Here is an 18381-nt window from a genome sequence, read left to right on the forward strand (position 1 = left end):
GTGCTTTATCCGAAAAATCTACTCAGATTACCTTAGCGTGGGTCCCTTCTCACTGCTCGATACCGGGTAATGAGAAAGCGGACTTTTTGGCTAAGGTGGGCGCAACAAACGGTGATATTTATGAAAAACCAATTGCCTTTAATGAATTTTTCGCATTTGTACGTCAGAATACGATCATCAGTTGGCAAAATTCTTGGACCAAGGGGGTACTGGGAAGGTGGTTACATTCCATTATCCCCAAGGTATCGACGAACCCGTGGTTCAAGGGGTTGGATGTAGGTCGGGATTTCATTTGCGTGATGTCCCGGCTTATGTCCAATCACTATAGATTTGACGCGCATCTCCGTCGTGTTGGGCTCGGGGAGAGTGGTATCTGTGCCTTTGGTCATGCCCTGTACACCGTGACGCCAGGTCTAGATTAGTAGCTTCCCTGCAGGCCGAAGGTAGGCAGCCGGCTGTTCCTGTTCGTGATGTCTTGGCGAGCCGTGACCTATCCTACATGTCCCTTATATACGTTTTCCTGAAATCCATCCACGCCCCAGTTTAATCCTATTCCCTTCCGCCTACATCCAACCAAACGACAAGAACACGTTAAGACCCCGGATCCGGAAACAGCAACTAGACCCGCACGATACTCTCAGGCCCCGAGGGAGACAACCCAATATGCCAGTCCGTAATATCTTGGCCCAGCAGCGGAACATATTCAATATGCTGCTTACCTATGGCGATGGAAAACCATCAAACAACTATTCAGTGCTTTTCATGCAAAACATTCTAGCTTAAGTTAGATTTAGTTTCAGCTCGTAGTCGGCAGCGAGGATAAAAAATTTGCTTTTAGTTATTAAGATACTTTAGAAAGTAAGCTACCAGATATAATTGGCGCCGTTAATCATTAAATTGTATTTGTGCCGTGTCAAATAAACTATAGATGAGGAAAAAAAAAATGCATCAAGACTGAATAAAATAACTTATTATCAAGCTTTTACAACAGTAAGATAACTTACGTTATGTATTTTGACGATTTTATAAACTAAATGATTTCGAATGCCAAAAGTGACCCATAATTGTGTCTTTTGTCATGTAAGTGATGTTTTTCTTCCCAACTGATTTACTCGCATCAACTGCAGTGAAACAAATTGTTGATCGAAAGTACATATCAGAACACAGAGATAGATAGTAAAACATTCGTAGTTGATAACTTTTCCGATTATATATCCATTTTTGAACATTCAGACAACACGTTGACTGACCCATAATTGTAGAGGGACTGTACATATTATGTTACTACCGCTAAAACGACTTGATCGCGGGCAGCAGAGAGGACGGAGACCTGCCACTCCGAAAGATAGGCGGCTGAAGAACATCAAATTAACCAACAAAGCTGATGTCGGAGAGGAATTTATCAAGGGGGACAGGACACGAGGCATATGAATGCTAGGCATGTGGATGTTAGGCATAGTATGCTAGGTATACCGACGCGAGGCATACTGCCACAAAGCATAACGGACTCGAGACCGAATCACAGAACAGATATGCAACTTCGAACAAAACTCTGCAGTAAATCGGTGCTCAAGCTTTAGCATTCATTTTTTGTTGTTCCATCCTACATTGATTTTACAGTGCATCGTTCGAACAGTTCGCTCCAATAGTTTGAACATGCACCAAAAAACTATTTTTTTTGCTTTAATGACTAGGCAAAAAGGTGATCTTGAATAGTTGAATCTATCAAAATCAAGTAAAGACAGGATCGCATTCAAGAGATCTTTAAAGTGGAAATTCAGTAACATTTCACAATCAACGTCAATAAAACAAATTTAACTCAAATCTTTCAACCATTCAAACATTGTCCAACAAATTTTCTTGGATCGTACACCTCACGACTGTTACAACTATTTTAACCTGTTAGTTGATCTACTTGAATATTTTCGTTGGACTTGGAAACCGAATTTCTCGATCAACGACAATATTTTTTTCTCGTACCGTTTCTTATACCTAACATTGTTAGAAATGCATATCAGACGCGCTGTACCAGCACTGCTTATGACATTAGGTACAATGTAAAAAAATGATTGTCGTTAGTCAAGATATTTAGTTTTCAACTTGGGCAACGAAATTCATTAAAAATATATCTACATAAAAACCGTTGCACGTATGCGGGTGGTACTGTACGTTTAACATGAAAAGGCACCCTCGCTATACCAGTACCGGGGAGAACAAAGGATTCTCTCGATGAAATAGTGGCGAGAGCTCATACAGTCCTTTTGTTGAATGAATGGAATACAAGCGTAATGAAATTTCGAGTGTAAAATGCGTTCTCTCCACCGCTAGATGTCGATACTTAAAATAAAGAGATTTTGTCTCGTTTTTGGTTCTTCAGTTGAACAGATGTGACCGAATGGATGCGAGGCCGAATACGATGTTGTATGATCGCATTGTATGATTTGTAACACCCATTTCGCATCAGAATGTCTATTGAAAAATATGTCGCATGTTTGATGATTGAAAAAAAGCGTCATTCAATGAATTATATACTATACTCAGATATTTTTACTCTGCATATGTAGCTCAAATGTAAATATATTCCTAAAGAGTTTAGGTTGGGAATAATATTTTTTAAAATCATGGGGCGAAGACGCATAATCTAGGGCAAGGTATCGAGGCGGCACTAAGGTTTGTTCAACTTAGTATTTGGCCATTTCTTTTTATTTACTGCAGCGCCTCTAGTTGTTGTACCGAGAAACTAATGACAGCCTTTTGATCTGGAAGGTTTGTTTACTTAGTGGTATAAATTTCGTCAGGATTGGTACACGCGTTGAAAAGTTATTCAAGATGGAACGCGATAGACGAAATATTTGTGCACACCTACGTTGAAAACCCAACATGGTCAGGAGGAATAATCGCCAAGGCTCCCAAACTACCGAAATCGACTGTGAATACCGTGCTCAAACGTCACCGGGACACTTTGACGGTGGATCGCGTTAAACAAACCAAACGTAGAAGTGGAACATTGGACCGGAAACTAAGAGCGAAGGTCATCAGGGCATATCGAAATAATCCTGGGGTCACCCTTCGTGATTAGGCGAAAAGGTTTGATGCAGCACATAGTACAGTTCGTCAAATCTGTATCAGGCCTTTTAATCTTCATCTTCATGAGTGTCTCGTCAAGTGACGATGACGCATTTCAACTTCGTCTTCAACCAAGACTTTATATCAACTTCGTTTGGTTTCGCTCTCCCTCTCAATGAGCACAAAAAATCGTTTTTCACTCGGTGCCTTTTGTTTCGTCGTTTCATTTTCAGCATGTACGTAGCGTCACTTCAGATTGAACTGCTAGAACTGGGGCTTCAAGGATCTGTGGGGGGCTAGAACTGGGGCTTCAAGGGCTCTGTGGTTAGCGATGTCGATCGGCTAGCTCTCTCACACACGGTCATGCTGTCGGGTTCGATTCCCGATCAGGACGAAGATCTTTTCGAGCTGGGAATTTTCTCGACTCAGCACTGGGGCACGGTGTATCGTTGTACTTATCCTACAACATGCAAAATGTGCCAAAAACAATATCGATAACGAATTCTCTCAACTAATTTAGTTGTTCGAGACTGCTATTAGCCCTCCAGGCTAGCGTGCGATATTGTATTTTAACCGTAAGGGAAATGCTCAAGGTAGGTTCAGGCCATTTGTAGCTGTGGAAAGAAGACAAAAGTTTTCATCACTAGAGCAACTACGAATGAGCAAGTTTACAAGGGGAAGTGTCTTCAGGAGATAGTTTTGCCGTTAATCCAGTCACAGGAAGCCCCATCAAGTTCTGGCCCGATCCAGCTAGCTGCCACTACGCCCGGGATGTATTGGAATGGTACAAGCAGAATGAATTTGATGTTATCGAAAAAGAGAATTATTCCACCAGAATACCCACAGTTTCGTCTTATCGAAAGATATTGGGAAACAGTCAATCGTAAATTGAAGAAGTATGGCAAATCAATCAAAACATCATCTGATATGGTGGAGTGATGGAAAAAATAGCCGATACGGTTGATGTTGCCACTGTGCAGAAATTCATGAAAGGTATTCAACAAAAAGTTCGAGAATTCATTACAACAGGGATTGTTTTTAATTATTCTTGTAGTTTTCCCTTGAAGTTTAATAAAAACCCTGCAGAAACATATTTTTGCCAATTTTTTACATTATTTACTCATGAAGCAATCGGGAATTGTATGCGGCCAAATCCTAAATGAAAAAACCTTAAGCCGCCGTGGTTTCCGCAGTCCGAGCCGGCTGCTGACACGCCGTCGGAAGCAGCGGCCTCTCGCACGCAAACAACTGATCTACTAGTTTCCCAGGTATACTCAAACAGAGTTTCTTTCCCTTAGTTAAGTCTAAACGAGCGCTAGCGAGTAAGGACAGCATTCGCACTAACAGCGGGTCGACCAAAGGCCGTGAGTGTATTGCTTTTCACAGGACACTCTGATGCAAAATATATATTATTAAGAGAGCTGGGATGATGATGACGACCGTATTCCGCCTCATTTCCACTTGGCCTTGCGTTCATTCGACCTTGGGTCCATTCAGCCTCGCGTCCACATGCTTCGCGTCCGTATGCCTACCGTCCATTATGCCTCACGTCTGTATGCTAAACGGGGTTCCATCTTGAGTGTCTGCGTCTACTGATTGTTTATATTTGAGAAAACGAGCAGCCTCCGGAGGAGTGGAAGGATGGTGTTATGTGACATATCTAAAGAAAAAGCGACAAACTGGACTATGATAACTATCGTGTGATCACCATCTTGAATGCTGCCTACAAAGTGTTTTTCCAAGTCATCTTTTGTCGCCACTAGTGGATAGATTCGTGGGAAGTAATCAAGCTGGCTTCTTAGAAGAATCTGTACAACAACGGATGAGATTTTCATTTAGCGGCAGATTCTCCAAAAGTACCATGAGTACAAGGTACCCACGGGCCATCTATTCATCTATTAATTTTAAAGTCGCATATGATACAATTGAGTAAGAGCTATGGAAGATCGTGGATAGGAACGGCTTTTCCGGGAAGCTGATCCGATTGATTGAGGCTACGATGTGATGATTTCGAGTGAACTATCCGGTTGATACACGACGAAGAGAAGCGCATCGGCAAGGTAGTTAGACCTGGCAAGTATTGGATGCCCGCGGGATTGGAGAAACTCGGCTAGGAACCGAGTTGATTGGAGGAATTGTGTTCATCAGGCTATATCTTAATGAAGTTACGCCAAATAAAGGAAGTTAGTCTTCATCGAAGGGTAAAGATTACCCCATACATAATATAATTTGATTGTATTAGCTTACTCGATAAAAACTAGTTATCGGTTGGAGAAGCGAGGCATCGATCATCGTACCTTTCTTATACTTAGCGAGCGTTTTACAATCTGAGCTACATCCAAGTTGCCAACTTATCATGAATGAGAATAACAATGAATGAATATTCAAATACGAAAAAAATTAGTTGAAAGCGCAGCGACTACAAATCCCTCACTTTCTGTTCCCAATGTATTTTAGTCACATTTTGCAAGAGGCTTAACCTGTATGTAAGTGGCTCTGCCTTTTTTTTAAATGTCTCTACCTTTTTTAAATCTTCTCAACTCTAAGTGGCATAGTAATTCTCAAAGGTTTCAATGTGGATGTCGTAGTGATCCTCACAAGGTTCAATACGCTTCTCACATTTTTCAATGCGAGCTTCAATATGCACAGCTTGACTGCAAGGAATCGGATCCGGTCTTGAGCATATGTCAAATGAGGGGAGCACCTGGATAGGAAAGTAGATTGCGTTTTTTGTCGAAATTGCTTTACATTTCGAAACTGAAAAAAAATCCAGGCCTTACTCCGCATCACATTTTCCAACGGTAAAACTGAAGTAGGCTCTGATGCAGGCTTAGGAAAAAGACACATACAGCTACAGCTTACACAAGGCAACGAAACTGTTTTGTGTTGCACACGACAGCTCATTCTTGCGCATGTATTTTGTTCGTTCGGACATAATATTCTAGTTTGCTAATTTTGAGGATGTCCTGTTTGCTTGTCTTGCGCTGTTGACAGCCTCCTGATCGGCTACGGCTGTCATCGACTCGCACTTTTCGTTTCTCCTTTTTCATAGGCCTGAATTGGATACAAAGCAAAACGTTTCATATGTGTTTCCATTGTTGATATTATTCCCCACGTAAGAAAAAACGCACTTCGCGCCATCTCTCTTTCATTCTTTCATCGGCCTTACAGTCGTAAATCATAATAACCTGACATTACGATCGGATTCCTGCCCAAGGATGTTGAAGATAATAGGCTGTCATTTGAAATAGCTTGGAAGAACCAACAGACATAAAGAGATGAAAAATAACAGCCCGTTTAACATTGCGTGTGTCTGCTGTCATCAGTTACTGTCGGGTTATGTACCGAATGTACGGGGAGCAGGGAGAGCTGTGCAATGCAATGACAGCCAAATCAGTTGAAAACTTGCTGTCATGGATATGCAGCCTTTTCCAAAGGCCTGCTCTGATGCATTATCTTAATACAGTGCACTGCGGTGTATTTCTAGTTATGTATTCTTACTAGAGTGATTCACAACTCTTGTTTCGCTTGGCTGAAGTGTAGGTAGCAAAAAAGGAAAGCCTTGGTACTACATTCCGATACGGAACTCGCCCTTCTGTTTATTAAACACAGACTTCGCGGCCAACTGTTAAGTGTACAGGACAATTACGGGGCTAGCGCTACGATCCTACTGACACTAACAGTCTCTCCCGAGCCGAGACTCGAACATACGACAACTGGCTTGTTAGGCCAGCATCGTACCTCGAGACCAGCTGGGAGGGTGTAAGTAGCAAGTGATTTAGTTTTTTCTACGAACGGCAGAAGCACAGCACAAAGCAGAAGAGAGAAGTGCGGTGCAAAAAAAAAACCAAACACAGCGGAGCCTGAGCCGGAGAAAAAGTGTGAATTTTAACTCCGCTCTTCCACATATTGAGAAGCACAACAATGCATTCAAATGGATAAGACTGGTCTCAGATCGATCACGTACTGATCGACGATTGGCACTTTACGGATGTTACTGAAATCAGGGCTCATTGGGGTCCAAACATTGACTGTAACCATAATTTCGTCGTTGCATTGCTTCGTTGCGAGAAGACGATGCGTTTCAACATACTGAGCTGGAGCAACGGATCGCAGAACAGTAGGAGAAATGAGGTGAGGCCCATTTATATGGACTGTGGAATAATATTCACGGTGCCATTGCACTGTGGTTTCCATAGGTCATAAAGCCTAAAATCAAAATTCATAATTTTGGTATTTCTTCACCTCTTCTCAGCATCCTTCGTAGTCTGAAGTGAACTTTGGCATCAACTGTTGTATTGCATTACGACAGATTTGGTAATTGTGTTGTGCTCTTTTAAGCAACTGTAAAAAGTATGTTATTAGGTTTAGTGAAATTTCACCCCTTTCCAGTGAATTTATGTATTCTAAAGTGGTTTTTTGAGATGGAGGTCCAAAAACAAGAAATGTTGTGCCTTTTCTAGTGGTTTTAAGAACGTTGTATTGTGTTGTTAACGACTGAGCCAACGGTAAAATAGATACATTTTGATAAAAATAGATACCACCAATGTATTTTTATATGTCAATTCAACAATGTTCTTAAGAGAATTTACGTAAGTGCAATGCATCAAAATGTTCGTTAGGTATCGTTCATATGTCCAAAACATAATTTGGCTGTTTAGTCCTGCCAACTGCAGTGGTTTGTGAGAAGTGAATAGTTATTAGTCATTTTTCGGATGTCTCTTCGTTTTTGTTTTGTTTTTGAGTGTTTTCTTCTGCGGTGATATTCTGCAACCCCTTTTCGACTTTGCTTAGATGTACATTTCCCAAAATGCATATCTTTATAATTTGAGCTGGAAAATGTGGTAGGACTCATGAGAAGATACAAAATGTTCTAGAATCCATACACTCATCGCCATGGAATTATTATTACTTGAAGCTAGATGAATAGCAAGCTCGAATACATTATATTTGCACCCAATTATCAGTTCACTGGGAATAATCTAAGAGAATAAAAAGCAGCTGCAAAAAAGATATGCCATATGGCTGAATGGTGTAGAACAGATCGATCAATCATTATTGAACTATGATTACATCACCAAGGAGAGAACAGTAGCCCCGTTTGAAATAACTCAGAATCTAGTTAGTTTATGGAAAATATCAATTTCAAATCGTGATTTTTAGTGATCCGTTTTACAAATTCCGACTCAATTATTCGTACGCGCTCCGGTAGCAAGAAATATAAATTTTACTTTCTCTTATGATAAATATTGATATTTCAACTCAGTCAAATTCGACTAGTCAACGCAAAAAGTTTTATTAGTTTGATTTATTCTACTTTTCTTGACATACACCAAAATATTGCATTCACTCCAGACTGCAAATGCATGTTACAAATGAAATTTTATGACGTTCTAGCTTTTGAAAAGAATTTTCGCTTCAACTGAACATGTTTGAAAAGACTCAACTCACATTTCGTGAGTAATGTAAATGAACAGATACTGACTCGATTGATCAGAGCTACCATGGCGCAAGTGATGTGCTACGTGCGTGTTTCGGGGATACTCTAGAGTCCCTTTGAATCGCGCAGAGGGTTGAGACAAGGTGATGGACTTTCCTGTTTGCTGTTTAACATCGCCCTTGAGGGTGTGATCCGGAGGGCGGGCATCGACACGAGGGGCACAATTTTCACAAGGTCTGTTCAGCTTCTGGGCTTCGCGGATGACTTCGACATCATATCGCGTAACTTTGCGACGGCGGGGGAAACTTACGCCCGACTGAAACCCGAAGCTGGACGGATCGGATTGCGGATAAATGCGTCGAAAACAAATTACATGCGAGCGAGAGGCTCCAAGGAGAACAACATCAGCCTCCCAACTCAAGTCTCTGTGGACGGTGATGAGCTTGAGGTGGTCGATGAGCTCGTGTATCTGGGGTCACTGGTGACCGCCGACAATAACACCAGCAAAAAGATCCAGAGACGCATCCAGGCAGGAAATCGTGCCTACTTTTCACTCCGGAAGACACTTCGATCGAATCGAGTGCGACGTCGCACGAAGTTGACGCTGTACAAAACCCTGATAACACCGGTAGTCCTCTACGGGATCGAGACGACAACGCTTCTCGCGGAGGACCTTAACGCTCTTGGAGTTTTTGAACGGAAGGTGCTACGGACTATCTACGGTGGAGTACAGACGGACGACGGTGAATGGCGACGGCGCATGAACCACGAACTGCACGCGCTGCTTGGAGAGAATCCCATTGCACACCTGGCGAAAGTCAATAGGTTGCGGTGGGCCGGTCATGTCGTAAGGATGCCGGACGGCAACCCTTTAAAATCACTTCTCTTCAGCAACCCTGCCGGCACCAGAAATAGAGGGGCGCAGCGTGCACGATGGCTCGACCAGATCGAAGGAGACTTGCGGGTGATGAGACGCCTGGGGAACTGGCGAAACACAGCCCAAAACCGAGCAACATGGCGACAAATTCTTGATACAGCACGAGCCACCACGGCTCTCGTCTGATTGGTAAGGTAAGGTAAGGTAAATGAACAGATATGAAATTATACATAATTTCAAACTCATGAGATAACTATCATTTCATTGTTGTACCATTCATGCTCTATATACGAGCTTAACCCTCTAATGCCCAATGCCGCAATTTGGCGGGCTTCAGTCGAAGTTCCGAAAAGCTTCAATAAATGCTTAAAAAGTGTTTAAAATGGTTTATTGTGATTTTATCGAAGTCCGTTTAAAAATTAATTTGGGCACTAGAGGGATAAAAATAATCGAATGACCCTAAATAAACTCATGAAACAAACGATAACCCTGTCTACAAACCCATTTCCACCCGCCCTCAACATTCCCACCCGATCTGATTTTTCGCATTTTTTTTTCATCTGTCGCCGTTCTGTAGCTCACCTGAAAACGCGGGGAAAGGTTTGAAGTCAATATAGCTTAATTTTCAGCAGCACCGTCTCTTCATTGCCTTATAGCGCAAACAATCTCGCAAAAGGGTACTCTCGTTGTGCTGTTCACGGACGCACCACCTGTCAGAGCATGGGCCAGAGTGTGTCTGCCTGCTGGCTTTCCTGTCGGTATGATTATTATTGTGTATGGCAATGTGTATCTGAAGGGGGTGTCAAAGATACAAGCAGACTAGCCTTTGATGGCAGATGGGGCAGAAAGGATACGCGGTAAGAGCCTTTCGGAAAGCAAACTGAAACAGAGAAAAAGCATATTGATGTAACAGCAGCCACTGATGGCAATAACGACACGGTGCTTCTCGATGTCGTTTTCGGAAAATACGTCGCTAACAAGACGGATGTCGGACCCACGTGACAGGATAAAACAGAAAATATGGCGATGGCTTCGGGAGCAAGATGATGGGGCCCACGTGGGAACATCGCTGTTTTTACTTTCAAATAAAATGATATATTGCTGCTCAGCCAGGCTTTGACATGCACGCGATATTTATGTGGTTTGTTTTCGGTGAAAGGAATACAAATATTTCTTAATAGTCAAAATCATTTCTACGATGTATTGGAATGGTTTATGGAGTCATCCACAGGGAAATTTGTTGTGTTTACCAGATAATAGATAGTTCTTTTTAGTCATTGGAATCATCAACCTCGACTGTTTTAGTAAATTAATGTTCTAATGTTCTAATGACATATATCTTCTTGTAATAGTAGAAAATGAATAAATTTTGGTCGTGGTGCATGATTGCTCATATAAAAATATTAAATTTTGTTTATGAGTACATCAGTTGATTATAAAATATTTTCTCGCAGAGAGGTAAATACTTCTCACAATTTATCTTTTCTTTCATTCTCTAACAATCTCAATTACAATTTGTCTCAGAACAAGAGTCGTCATTGTTTACTGGCCTTTAAGTATCAAATATTCTTCCGTAAATAAAAAGTATTCTGCAGTTCTTACTATAGTAGCATTTTCATAATTTATGCAACTAATATTAGTTGAGAAAATGCAAAAATTAAGTGCAAAATAGTTTCCAAGCAGCCTCCTAAATTACACATAACCTATCCTAGATCATCAAGAGAGTGCCGTAAACGTTGCTGAAACATTGACTTGCGAATCCTATGCAATCCATTTGCCTCCCCTTTAGTATCTTTTTCTCCCCTAGCTTTTCCTCGGACCAGCTTCAAGATACACACCGCCAACACTAGGTATTACTTTGCTTAGCTCTGACAGGTCTATTGCCGGTGGCTAGGAGACACCGTGCGTACACACTGCGACATCGTTATCGCAGAAACAGACAACGAGAGTGAAATAAATGATCTCACCTGTTTTCTCCTTTACGACACTTTTTCTTCTGCTACCGGTTGCCAGTGCCACACTGCTATCTTATCTGCGTCCTGATGCACGCTTTTCCCGGCTACTGCTTTTTCTGGTGCTGCTGCTGATGTTGCTGCTACTACTGCTATCAGGAGACACGTTACAATACACCTTCCTGTTGTGTCACCTTCGAAAATACCTATGGGGCCGAACCGGTTTGATTACAATCTTCCCACGTCACTTCCCCGTTTCTGGTTTCTTCCCCTACGGTCTCCACCGGTAGGCTGAGTTAGGAGGTTTTATCAAAAATTACCACCGCAGCTTTTCGTGTTTGATTTTATTTTTTCTCTTCACGACTGCTGAGATTTACGAGACACTTGATTTTGTTTGCTTCTCAATTTCACGGCTATTTTTCGGCGCTCCGTTTATTTTGCTCCACAGACAATCAATTCGGCTCACCTTTCTAGACTTTAACCTACAAAGGTTCATTTCACCAGTGACTTTCTTGGGGTTGAAAGAATATTATACTATTTTCAAAAGCTGATATTCACCTACACTGCTACCGGAAACCGAGAATCGTTAGCAAGACCGATCACGGCATCCATCCATTTAAATTTATTCTCTCACTCTTGCGTCGGTACAGCAAACAACACATTTTCACCATCAATAAGAGCAAAAAACATATTTTTATTCGCTAATCACATTTCTATCCCCAATTGCGCAGTAAATTTCTTTGTCACTAAAGCCCGTCGGAAATCAGTTTAACAATCAGCACTCTTCTTGAGCTTAACCGCTTGCCATGCACTGCAGCTTAAAATTAATGCTTCTTTAATCTTTTAAAACACATTTTATTAAGTTACCCGTCCGGATATAACCAGTAACAACACACTCGTATACGCACCAACAGCTACCAAGGGACCACTTTTCGATTTCGTGTCCTCTACCGCACACACTGGAATCCCTTCGATTCTCTTCGCACGCCGATCAGATGACGGTGTCACTCTTTTCGCCCTCGTTCGTTCCCATCCTACGGAAAAATCCTGGCGGTCAGCGCTGCGGATAATGTTAGCGGTCGAATTCAATCGTTGTTGACACCGTTTATTTGCCTGCACTTCCTGTCCATTGGAATGATGGTAACCTTGGTTGCAATAGCAGCGGGGGACATAATCCAACCGGATAGATATCGGGGCAACTTTTCGCCCCTCGGTTGGAGGTTCCTTTTGCTTTATTGTTATTATGTTAATTATTATTAGTGTGAATAATATTTTACTATCGTTATTGTTATTTTATTGCTACCATATACTCCAATTGTATCACAACTTGACAACTATATGTAGAATTTTGGTCATCAATTAGCTAGTGAATCCGATATGCGGAAACGACTGTCGCGTTGCTTCTTTGGTTATTGCCTGTAATAAATAAGAGGATGACAATAATGAGTTTACGAATGCAAATAATTGATTAAAATATATGGCGATTTATCATCCGTGTGATGGCAGCAAAAAATATTATTGCGTATGTTGCGATTGTTGGAACTATACAAACAATGAGCAATTCCACGTAAACTATGCAATTCTAGCTGCTAAAAGCAGTGGATTTTGGGGCAATTGTCGTTTCTAGTAGCCTTTTAATAAAATCTTGATTATTAAAATGTTCATGGCAGTCCAAAATCATTCATTTAATGAGACAACATATTTCGGTTGAAATTCCTGGAGTGCATAGTAAACATCCGTAAGTATTGTAGTTTTTTTTTGAGTCCACAAAATGAAAAATGAGTCCTAAAATTGTGCAACCATATTTAATAGCAAGGGTGGTCATGGGATTTTAACCTGTGTTTAATATCGAACTAATTTTTATTAGCAGCTTTTGTATTTTTGTGAGCTTAGAATCTGTAGGTTATATATCTTTGATTGTATTTTTTTTCAGTGTTACAATTTACAAAACTTATAAGTATTAGTAAACTTTCCCTCTTGCGTTCTTCGACTGTATCCGTTTTCCTGTTTGGTCTCACTTTTCTTTCTGCCTTTTCGATTTACTTGATTTTCCACATTATTGCATGATTTTTTAATTTACAATTGTGACGTCACACCCTTCGCAGAAATACCTAATGTTCCGTCACGTAGAATTTTTGTTATACGATACATTTTGGCTTAGTCCGGAAGAAAGTAAGCCTTCTGCTGAATGTAATGAAAACAGGTAGAGTGTAAACCGGGACACGATCGTCTGTCGTTGCCCCCTAAAACAAGATCATTTGTAAAGAAAGCAGGAAAAGATCTTGAAGAAAGACCGCGAACGGTTCTGCTAAACAAACGTTGACGAAACATTTGGTTTCCTTCACAGAAGACCGCGAACGGATCTGTTAACATACTAGGTAAGAATGTATCAACAGATTATGCAATAGGTGGCGTAGAACTTCGCGCAGCATTCTGCTGTGCATCAGTCATGTAACTCAAATAGAATAAGGGTCATTCCATACGAAGTGACCACGGAAACGAATAAACTTGGACACGACCATCACGGATTTGGCTCAAAGCTGGGGAAATTATTCATCTAGGTTCACTATGAAAAAACCCCAATTTTGGTGTCGATTGGAATACCCCCCGCTCTGTGGGACCCCCCTCTTTGTGACAAAGTCAGGCAATTTTTGTTAAAAATTCCGTTTTTCTTTTTCTTACAATTCATAGATGTAGGACGTCCGCAAAATGCTGATAGATGATTTTTAAAGGAAATAAACCAAGGAATCCAAAAAAAATATAATTTTTGACTGGAAGTGCCAAATAGATTATTTTTGTATTTGAAAACTAAATTTACATTTTTCGGCAAATGCAGCCATTTTTATTTTTAATTTGATAATTTCATCGTGTTCCTTGGAAAATTTCACGTAAGAAGCAGCTATCATCCCGAGGTAATATGAGCCAATCTCGAGATATAACATTTTTACGAAAATAGTTGTAATTTTCGTAATTAATTTATTTTATAGTTCATAGCCGTAAGACACCCGAAAAATAGTGATAGGTGAATTTTGAAGAAAATAAACCAAGGAATCCAGAAAAAATATTATTTTGGACCGGAAATGTTGCCTCAAGATTTAGCATTTTTACAAAAATGGTTTTAAATTTCGTAATTAGTTTTTCGTAAAAATGCTGTATCTCGAGATTGGCTCATATTACCACGGGTTGATACGTGTTTCTTATGTAAAATTTTCCGAGAAATACGATAATACCTTCAAATTTAAAATAAACTCAGCTACATTTGCCGAAAAATGCAAATTTAGTTTTAAAATAGAAAAATAATCTATCTGGCAACACTTCCAGTCAAAAATAATATTTTTTCTGGATTCCTTGGTTTATTTTCTTCAAAATTCACTCATCACTATTTTTTGGGTAGATAAATTAATTACGAAAATTCCAACTACTTTCGTAAAAATGTTATATCTCGAGATTGGCTCATATTACCTCGGAATGATAGTTGTTTCTTACGTAAAATTTTCCAAGGAACACGATGAAATTATCAAATTTAAAATAAAAATGGCTGCATTTGCCGAAAAATGTAAATTTAGTTTTCAAATACAAAAATAATCTATTTGGCAACTCTTCCAGTCAAAAATTATATTTTTTTTTGAATTCCTTGGTTTATTTTCTTTAAAAATCATCTATCAGTATTTTGCGGACGTCCTACATCTATGAGCCTCGAGGCCAACTAGAATTGAATTTAATATCTCAATATCTAAAAATAGCTATGATCAAATGTTTTCATGATTTGCAGATTTGTTTTTCTCACCAGCTTCGAACTGACAGATGCTGTTCAGAGGCAGAAGCAGTAGGTACGCCAACCGACTTGTTGCGCATCGTTTTGTTAACATTCCCCTGACCGTAACATCCGATAATTTCTACGGAAGTTTCTTTAACCTGACTTCGAGCACCGCTGAACTGGCTACGGGTCACCAGTACACCTTGGTCGTCTTTCTTACCAATGTCTGCCGCACTCGTGCACCCGATCCCGAATACAGCTCTTAGATACCTAGAATTTAACCCTTCCGGATCTTGACTCCTACAATTAAGATCAGATCGTCCACCTTCAGGTTTCTGCTCTTCGAACGTCGGTTTATCATTGGAAGGTATTCTTTCAGTCATCTCTTTTATTTGTGATTTGCCAGGTTCTGAGGGCGCTTGCATGTAACTCGTGCGGTCTCTGCGGAGTTGACGGGTTGCACCACCCAATCCGCCGGAGTTACCGATCCACGGAAAAAGTGGTTCGGAGTGACAGATTCATCGCCAGCTGAGTCCTGCAGTATGTTCGTTAACGGCCTCTAATTGATCATGTTCTCCGCTTCACGTAGGCTCCATCTTTTCCATCTCCATCTATTCGCATATTCCGCCCATGCGCGACGCCGAGAGTGCATTGAACACTGTGGACACTGTGGATGAAGCAACAGAAAATGGTTCTATTGCCGAAGGCAGGGAAACTACCTGGGGAACCATAGCCATACAAACCCATTTGATTGCTCTACACTGCCGACAAGGTGCTTAAGAGGATTATCCTCATCTCATAGATACAAAACGTACAAAAAGTACAAAACGATCTGGCGAGTAACCAGTTTGACTTCCGGAAAGGAATGTTCACGCTGGATAATATTCTCTCACCTAAACGGGGAAGCTGGCAGTCCTGTGCAGGAGAATGGGCATTAGCTATTGAGCAATCATCACGGTTGACATGAATGCGTTCTATAGCACCAGCTAAGACTCCATAGTGCTCGCGCTTAGGAGCATCCATGTTCCGGTGTCAGTGCATAAGTTTTTGAAAAATTATTTCCGAAAGCGAATACAACATGTAAAATCACCAATCACCGCGAAATTACCACAAGGTTCCATCCTGGGTCCGGTGTTGTGGAATGTGATGTACGACGGAGTGCTAAGGCTAAAGTTCTTGACAGGTGTTGTAATCGTCGGCTTTGCGGACGACATAACGCTGGAAGTCTACGACAAGTCGATCGGAGAGGTCGAACGATGGTCGCGCACTGCAGACGCAAGATCGAGGACTGGATGTACTCCAGAAAGTTAGCAGCAACACAAGACGGAGGTCACGGCTGTGAATAAGCGTAAATCAGAACAACAGGCTTATTCCAGGGTCACCCGGATGGGTCGGGAAGCCCCAAGGTGAAGTGATCTTCTACCTGACAAAGATTCTGTCAGGCCATGGTTGCTTCAGGCAGAATCTACACAGGGGTCCACCCACCATATGTCCCCAGTGCGTGGGTATGTCAGAGTCCACTGAGCATGTCTTCGTATGCCCTCGTATTGCACGTGCGAGAAGCGACATAAGGGTAATGAGCGGGCTAAACACTACTCCGGACAACTTAGTTAAGAAGATGTGCGAAGACCAGAACAGTTTGTGCAGTTGCCTCTCAGATTGTCCTGGAGCTACAACGTGTGGCGCGGGTAAACCACCAACACGCCAGTAGAATCTTACTGCTTGTCTCCAGGTGGTTAACATTGGGGTATAGCACAGTCTTTGCTGACTTTCTTAAGCTCATTGTTGGCCCCTACGAAGCACGTCCAGTTGTCAGAACCTCGTTTGCAGCGAACCTCCATGTAGCCGTCAGGCAGGATTGCGTTGTCAGGATAGGCATCACTTACAGGTTATCTGCTCGCACGCCCGAACAAGTGAACCACACGATCCATCGCTTCTCTTTTCTGCGTCCAACTGTAACTTCTACCGGACCAAAGTAGTCGATACCCACCGAGCTGTAAACATTTTGCCGTTGTTTGCAGGGCCGGCGGTTGATGTGATAGTATGGGTAGTAGAACCCACTGGAAAAATATCCTTGTGGGTACTTACCCACACGGAATTATCGGACAAACCCAAAAAAAAAAAATAAAATGATTTCTATGTTCGCACATCATGTGCGAGCAACCGCTTTTTAATTGATACGAGTGAGAGTTTATAAAGCTACAGATTTCATTCATTTCTAAGCGATTTGCTGTCAAGAAAAGATTTCGATTTCAAAAACAAGAGTTCAAGTGAGACTTCCACTGATGTAATGGAAGCCTTACCAGAAGTCCACTTAAGTTCCAATTTTGGATGAAGACTTTTTTCGAGGAAACAAAACTGTTGAGCCTTAACATTTGCATTGAAAAAATGCGCAACAATTGTCGATTTCTCATGGGTTTACTTTTACACGCATTAACGATACACAACAAACAAATGAAGCATCAATCATAGTAACCCATAAGTCAGCAGAAAAAAAGTAACTCGAACTCTAACCGTGATGGCGAAAACAGTGAGTTACTTCATTCAGAAGTGTGCGCGTTCAAAGAACGGTACCCCGCCGCGTCAAAAACGGATATCGTACAACAGTTTGTAGACGCCGAATACGCCCATTTCGACATCTACAATATCTTGGCACTATTGGACAAGAAAATCCAGTTCTAAACGACCGATGACGTGATCGGGAGGTTCGTGCCACCGGCCAAACTGTTAATGTTATCTGGCGAACATGAATGGCAACTACTGGTAGGGCACTTCGTATTTTACTTTCTACACGAAGGAAGTAAGCTCCGAGGTGAAGTTCATTTGACACACCAAGTTCCCCAAGAAGTTGCAGCTGTGGCTGACAATCAATGAGAAGGGGATGTCAAAGCCGCTCTTCTTTCGCTCCGGACTAGCCATGAACGGGGAAATTTATAGTAAGAAGTGTCTGCCGGAACTTGCGTCGTTTATCAAAAAATACCATGAGGGCGAAAACGCGGTGTATTGGCTGGATCTGCGTAGGGCCACTCCTCGAAGCAATCATTAGAAGAGATGGAGCGTCCCCTAGCTGGCTTCATCGAGAATTTCTGGGCATCTAAACTGGAGCGTAAGATCTACTCCAACAGTTTTGCGCGAGAATTGATAAGTAAACCATAGAAAGAACTCAAAAACATGCCTATATGCATGTTTTCGTCCGCCATGGCGATTATTTTGGTTAACTGCCGGAAGGCCACCCATGAACCTTCCCTATTCCTTACTACCCACTCGGGAAAATAGTGTGACGCCGGCC

The 18381-nt window shown here is 41.5% G+C and overlaps 1 protein-coding gene across 5 annotated transcripts in view; it reads right to left on the bottom strand.

Moving 5' to 3' along the window:
- Positions 1-18381, bottom strand: part of LOC129730604 (uncharacterized) — a 583914-nt gene that overhangs the window by 445092 nt on the left and 120441 nt on the right. For all 5 annotated transcript variants that reach the window (XM_055690063.1, XM_055690062.1, XM_055690061.1 and 2 more), the window contains one exon: positions 11351-12751. The gene's annotated coding sequence lies outside the window, so the exon portion shown is untranslated. The remainder of the gene's footprint in view (positions 1-11350; positions 12752-18381) is intronic.

The sequence above is a fragment of the Wyeomyia smithii genome, chromosome 3 (assembly GCF_029784165.1).
Source record: "Wyeomyia smithii strain HCP4-BCI-WySm-NY-G18 chromosome 3, ASM2978416v1, whole genome shotgun sequence".
NCBI classification, from domain to species: domain Eukaryota; kingdom Metazoa; phylum Arthropoda; class Insecta; order Diptera; family Culicidae; genus Wyeomyia; species Wyeomyia smithii.